At 34.8% G+C, this 6,147-nt stretch overlaps 1 pseudogene; it reads right to left on the bottom strand.

The window, feature by feature from the left end:
* Nucleotides 1-721: 721 nt before the first annotated feature.
* LOC119064015 (cytochrome c oxidase subunit NDUFA4-like) lies at nt 722-971 on the bottom strand (annotated as a pseudogene).
* Nucleotides 972-6,147: the final 5,176 nt, after the last annotated feature.

Consider the following 6,147-nt stretch of genomic DNA (forward strand, 5'->3'; position numbering starts at 1 on the left):
AGATGGAAATTTGGATTGTTTTCACCTGTTGGCTATCATAATGAATATTGTTATGATTATTTGTATACAATTTTTAAGTGAATATATGTTTTTATTTGTTTGGAGTATATAAATAGGAGTAGAGTTGCTGAGTCATCTCATAACTCTATGTTTAACATTTTGAAGAATTGCCAAACTGTTTTACAAAATGGCTGCACCATTTTGCAATCTCACCAGCAATGTTTGAGAGCTCCAATTTCTACACATCCTTGTTAACACTATTGTTCATCTTTTTATTCTTACCATCCTCGTGGCTGTGAAGTGTTATCTCCTTGTGGTTCTGATTTGCATATTTCTAATGACTAATGCTATTGGGCATATATTCATGTGATTATTGGCCATTTGAATATCTTTTTTAGAAAATAATCTACTCAAATCTTTTGTTCAGTTTTAAATAGGTTACTTTTTATTATTAAGGTCTAAGCCTTTTTATATATTCTAGATACATGTCCTTTATCATTTATATAATTTAGTTATTTTCTCCAGATCTGTGGGTCAGAGTATTCTTTTCTGTTTTGTTTTTTAAGTTTCAAACATTTATTAATCAGTGTGAACCGCAACAGAATACATCAACATAATTTTGTGCATTTGAAGGGGAACTATTTCCTGGGTAAGTGGGGAATTGTGCAGATGGCTTCTGGAATACCTTCATTCTAAGCAGCTTTATAGTGAAATTTTTCATTTATAAGTCTGGACCTTCTTTCTTCAGTTTGCTATAATCTAAATTCACTGAGTGGAACTTATATTGCTCATTGAGGATTAGCTTGTTTTAGGGTTTTGGGGTTATTCTTTTTGTCCCAACAGATACCAGGCATGTAGACAATGCTGGGCATGAGATACAGCACTGTGCCAACACCTCTGGCTCCAATAAATACAAAGATTGGGATTAAACTTGGATGCTTCTTGGCCTGACTGAGGGTCTGACAAAGCATGGTCTCAGCAGAGGGTCTGGAAACAGAAAAACAAAACGGCAAGGCCTGGTAGAGAAAAACAAAATGGCAGCAGGTAGAGAGTGCACCAAGCCAGGGTATTCTTATAACCTAACATTTAATTATACTTTTAGGAAATAAAAGTTATCGTGTGCATGCACATGTATGTGTGTATGTATTTGTGTAGGTTTGGGGAGGGATGTTGATTCACCTGGCAATTATTTTGCACTTGAGAGGAGAACAAGAGCAAATTCAATTTATGCAGTTGAGTGATACTTGTTTTCATATTATGCAAATAACATAAAGTTGGTAAAAAGAAAATCTGGGTGCTCCCCCATTTCTCTGCATTCTCTACTCCGTCTCCTCCACTCTCTGCAACTAAAGAGCTGAAATAAAGAAAAATTGGACATTTTTATTTTTATAAATATTGATAATGACAAAATAAAAACTTGTCTACTAACACTATAGAAGGAAAAGAAACCAACTTTACAAACCAGCCTTCTGCAAATTGGCTTTTGCAAAAAAAAAATGTTTCTTAAAACATCCTGGAGAAATACAACTTCGTCATGAAAGACATTCTCAGGCTTTTAAAAGGACACTAGAATCTTTAAAAAATAATAATAATAAAGAATTTTATGAAGAAGACTACCAGAAACCTATGTTATTGTGATGTTCTTGTTCTATTTTAACAGAATGTATTTATTAGGGGATGTTTCTGGAAACACTGTTGAGTCTTATAATTATAGACAGTTGGAAGCAACATAAGTATTTGTGTGACTATATTTATTCTTAATTTTACTATAAATATTGCATTTATCTAACTTCCACATATCAAATACTCACCATTCACAGACACCAAATGCAACAAAGAACAAAGCAGGTACAGCCTTGTTTTATTCTCTCAAGAGTCTCAATTTAACCAAGTCACATCTCTGCGGGGCAGGAGTGCCTAGCATACCAGACCCCTGCCAAGTGTTTGTTATATCTTGGTCACTGAATTATATAATGTGTATATAAAACAAAAAAACAGAAAAGCCTTGCCTTTGAAAGTTTAAAGTCTATTATAAGACACTGAAAAATGAACAGATATTTTCACCAATGTGAGGTGTCATGATGGAGATAAGTACAGCACTTAACCTAGTCTCCAGATATGGAAGTGGTGAAGAGACAACCTTATTAAGAAAGTGACTTCTAAGCCCTGGCTGGCATAACTCAGTGGATTGAGCGTGGGCCTGCAAATCAGAGGATCGCGGTTCGATTCCCGGTCAGAGTATATGCCTGGGTTGCAGGCCAGTTCCCAGTAAGGGATGCATGAGAGGCAACCATACATTGATATTTCTCTCCCTCTTTCCTTCCCTTCCCCTCTAAAGATAAATAAAGTCTTTAAAAATAAATAAACACATTTTTTTAAAAAGAAAAAAAAAAGAAAGTGACTTCTGAGCTGAGACTTCAAGGACAGAGTTTGGAGAGTTGAAAAAGGAGGAAAAGTATGCCGGGCCAAGGGAAAATTAGGTATAAGGGGCCAGAGAGGAAAGTGATCATCACACATTCCTTCTGCTTGTAATTTTAAACATTCTGAAATAGTTAATTTTAAATTACTCTCATTCATCCATATGTGTTTTATAAAAAGCCACCAACTAGTATCCTTTCTTGATTGGCAAATCTAAGGTATATAAGAAGATGAAATTATTGCATCCTGATATCAGAGCCCTTGAAATTAACTAGTGCATGGCAGATTTGACAGAAAAGATCAGAAAAATCAAAGATGAAAATAGATTATTAATTATTGTTTTCTCAATTCAGCAGACACCATATAATTTGCAAATAATTACCAAAAGTTAAAATTTAATAAGATTTTTTTACACAGTCCTTCCCAAAACTTCATTCATTCATCTATTCATTAAAAAGATACTTAACATCTTAGGCCACGTTATAAACACTGAAGATTTGTCATAGACAAAATAAGACGCAAAAGACAAAATTCCTAGCACCATGGAGCTTGCATTATCCTGGAAAAGACAAACAATAAACAACATGAGTAAAATATATAGTATGACAGTTAAACGTTAAGGAGAAAAATAAAAAGGAAGAGTCATAGGAATCGTGAAGGAAGGGTTGGAATTTTCGATACGGTCATCTACAAGGGACTCACCCAAATCTGGGTAAAGAAAGTGAAGAGTGAGCCATTTGGTATATATGCATCTGGCTGGGGGAAGAGAAGCTTTCCCAGGAGAGGAACAGAAAATGGGAAGGTCCCGTGACAAGAGCAGTTTTTGTTTTGTGGGTTTTTTTAATTTATTTTATCTTTGAGAAACAATTAGAAAGCTAGAGTGGCCAGACAGAGTGATGAAGGAAGAGAGTGAATGGACTTGAAGTCGAAGGGTAAGGAAGAGCACAGACCAGGTAGGACCATGTATATCTTTGTGAGGATATTGGCTTTTAGCCTGAGTAAAATTTTAAAAAATAAGCAGTAGGAGAATGAACAAAAAACTGAGATTACCTGAGCTGTATTTGAACATTTCCTTGCTACTAATTATATAAAAACTAGAGAGAGACAAAAGCAGAAGCAGAGGCTGTGGTAAAAAAAAATTCAGAGGAAATATGATGAATGGCTTGGACCTGAGTTGTGGCAGTAAGGGTAGCGAGAAACGAATGAATTTTGGGTACATTTTGAAAATAGCACCAATGTAAATTTCTGACAAATTGAATGTTAAGTGTGAAATAAAAGGTAACAGCCAAAAATAGTTCTAAGGAATTTTGGGTTGTGTAATTGGAAGAATGGAGTTGCCTTTCCCTGAGAAGAAAAATACTGGCCAAAAAAGCAGGTTGTGGAAGACTCTCAGGTTACTTTTGAACATATTGAATTTAAGATGTTTATTTGCTAGCCAAATGTGTGTATCTTGTGGGTAATTGTAAATAATGAAAGTCACAAAAGAAATCTAAACTGATTATGTATATATTAATTTTACATCATATATTTATGTTTATATATTATATTTTATATTACACATATACATATATTTATGTAGTGTATTTGTATACTTTATCCTATAGTATTAAATATATACTTACATATTATACCAGTATATCAATGGTAGTTAAAGCCTTGAGAATAGATTACTTCAACAAAGTAATTCCTAAGGATAGAAAAGAGAATTCGTGTGAGTACTAACTAGACACTGCAACCTTTAGAAGTCAGGGAAATTGAAAGGAAATAAAAATTTGAGATGGAACATCCAAAGGTAGGAAAACAAAGCAAATATAAAACACTACAGCACTAAGTTTATTGTCCTGGTAGCCAAATAGAGTATTTTAAGGAGACAGTGATCAAGTTTGTCAAATGCTAATGAGAGTTCAAGTATGATGGGGCCTGAGAATCGACCATTGGATTTAGCTACATTGAGTTCATGGATGACCTTGGTAAGCAGTTTAAGTGGAGTTCTAGTGATAAAAATCTGTTTGGAATGGATTTAAAAATATAGAGAAATTGGAAACCATATGCAGAAACTTTTTCAACTTTTGTCTTAAAAGGAATGACAGAAGAGAAAAAGTTATACACGGAATGAGCCAGAAGGGGAAGTGGAGTCAAAGGGAGTTTTTTAGAAATGCAAAAAATAGCAGCATGTGTGTGTGCTGATACGAAGCATCCAATGTGGAGGGAAATTCAGTATATGCGGTGTGGGAAAGAGAAGAAAAAATTTGCAGACCCACATCATAGAATGGGTGAGAGAAGGACAGAATATACTACACAGGTAGAGGGCCAGCCTTCTCTAAGAATAAGGTAATAAAGTCTGAAGTAAATTTGCATAAATATAGTTAGGTCAATACAGGTAGAGAGAGTTCATGGAAATTCTCTTCTGTTTTCTTAGTGGAGGAGAAATAATCATCAATAGCACAAGATGAGAAGGAAGCAAGAAGTGTTAGAAATTTGAAGAGAAGACTTAAGAAGTCACCCATGTCTCATAAATCAAGTAGGAAAATGTAATATGATTGCTAGACAGTATTAAGGAGAAAAGTGATCCTAGCCCTGATTGTTATGGCTCAGTGTGTTGTGCATCATCCCAAAATCAAAAGTTGCCAATTTGACTCTCGTTCAGTCACACACCTGGGTTGCAGGCCCGGTCCCCCACCTGGGGTCACGAGAGAAGCAACCAGTTGTTTCTTTCTCACACATCGATGCTTCTCTCCCTCTCTTTCTCCCCCTCTTCCTCTCTCTCTAAAAATAAGCATATTAAATCTAAAAAAAAATTTAAATAAAAGTAATCTTAAATTTCAGGTGAGGTCAGTTAGCAGTGTTTTATATTTTTTCTCTTCAACCACATTCAATTGCAAGGGAATAAGTGTTGAACAGATGAAGGGTTTGCTTTAACAAAGGTGGTGCTCTACCCAACTGAACATAATAAAGTAAGAGTAGATCAGAAAATGGATGGTGGTTGCAGAGAAGTGATTATCACGGATAAAAGGTCTTTAGGAAGTTATACCAGTTTAAAGCCAAGACATATTTTTTAAAGATTTCATTTATTTGTTTTTAGAGAGAGAGAAAGAGAGGGAGAAAAAGGGGGAGAGAAACATCTATTACTTGCCTTTCATCCGTGCCCAAATGTGCAGCCCAGGTGTGTGCCCTGACTGGGAATGAAATGGTGACCTTTTGTTTTGGGGGACAATGACCAAACAACTGTGCCCCGCCAGTCAGGGCCCAAGACATATTTTTAACTGTTTTTAGATGCTGTCAATTGGTAAGTGTTATGGTATTTCTTGATAGCACAAAAAAAAAAAAACAGTTTTATGTAAACATTTTTATTTGAGGTTCTAAAACAAGTTGCCTTTGTTCTTTGCTAGCCTTTAAATGGTATCATTTGCAAATCAGAGTCCTCCTTTATCATTAAAAGTATTAGGATCAAGCTGCTCTGGAACAGCAAAAAGTTGAAACACTCATAATCAAAAAACCAATCATGTTAAAATGTCCTTGAGTGCCTATTGCTTAGTTCCTTGTTAACTTCGTTGTTTTCTAATTAGGGTGAAATATACAATATGCAAATTAAATAATAGTGTGTGTCAGAATTTGAAAGAAATATTCATTTGACATTGGAAGAGGTTTTGTCCCCCCCCAAAGAAATCTTGCTCATTTATTTTATGAGAATTTTTGTTTGTCACTATTTGTTTAAAACATAATACAATT

The sequence above is a fragment of the Artibeus jamaicensis genome, unplaced genomic scaffold (genome assembly GCF_021234435.1).
Source record: "Artibeus jamaicensis isolate MK-2021 breed Jamaican fruit bat unplaced genomic scaffold, CSHL_Jam_final contig_588, whole genome shotgun sequence".
Taxonomy (NCBI): domain Eukaryota; kingdom Metazoa; phylum Chordata; class Mammalia; order Chiroptera; family Phyllostomidae; genus Artibeus; species Artibeus jamaicensis.